Raw genomic sequence first — 936 nt, forward strand, 5'->3', positions numbered from 1 at the left:
CGCGCGGTTCCCGCCGGTTTTTCACCAAACGCGCATTCCGGGATCCCAGGCCGGTTAGTCCCCGGGGCGAACGGAGCCCTCCCTCCACGCTCCCCAGAGGCGACGGCCGCGCGCTCACAGGCTTCCAACGACACACGGCCCTGGAACCGGAAGGAAGGACACGCTGCAGCCCGTCCGCACACGTGCGGACAAGGTGGCCGCGGCGGCGGCCGCGACNTTTATACCAGACTTTAATTGAACAAAAGATTACATTAAAAAACTGAGCCAACTTGACAAAAGATAAAGCAAATGGTATATTCAAGATAGTTTTAATATTAATATTTGTTTTCATGAATTAGAAATATCACTCTTAAATTGATGAAAATTACTGGTCAAGCCTCCATGTCCCCCAGTAGCAGAATTACATTATTTGTACATATAATACAGAGCCCGACTGCACTGGAAACAACAGTATTAAAATAAATGTTAAGATTAAAAAGAGCATCTTCACACCCTGGAGGGCCGTGAGTCTGTGAGGCCCATATTTAAAGTAATTTCCTAACAGCATTCAACTATTTTAAGTGCAATTTGTGAAGACCTAAGATCGCAGCATCCGCCTTCCTGAATGGCGTATTTCCGTCAGAAAGTGACAGTCTTCGTCGGGAGCGCTGGGGGCTGCCTCCTGACCACCCAAGTGTAGAAACATCAGTGCAAAACCAGAGTGAAGTACTGTTTGCAACAGTTGAGTTTAAGAGGATTTCTTGTCCAAGAAACATTTTATTTTACACTATGTACGTATGTATAACTTTATACATATATATATGAGATTTTAATTACATTGAACTTTGTGGAGTAAAAAGCAAGAAAATCCCATTCCTTATTTTTTGCTGCAGCCCCACAAGCAGGATTTAAAAACAGCAACAGCCGCTTCGGTGAGCGGCAGACAAGGCGGGGCGC

The sequence above is a fragment of the Crocuta crocuta genome, unplaced genomic scaffold (assembly GCF_008692635.1).
Source record: "Crocuta crocuta isolate KB4526 unplaced genomic scaffold, BGI_CrCroc_1.0 scaffold8, whole genome shotgun sequence".
Taxonomy (NCBI): domain Eukaryota; kingdom Metazoa; phylum Chordata; class Mammalia; order Carnivora; family Hyaenidae; genus Crocuta; species Crocuta crocuta.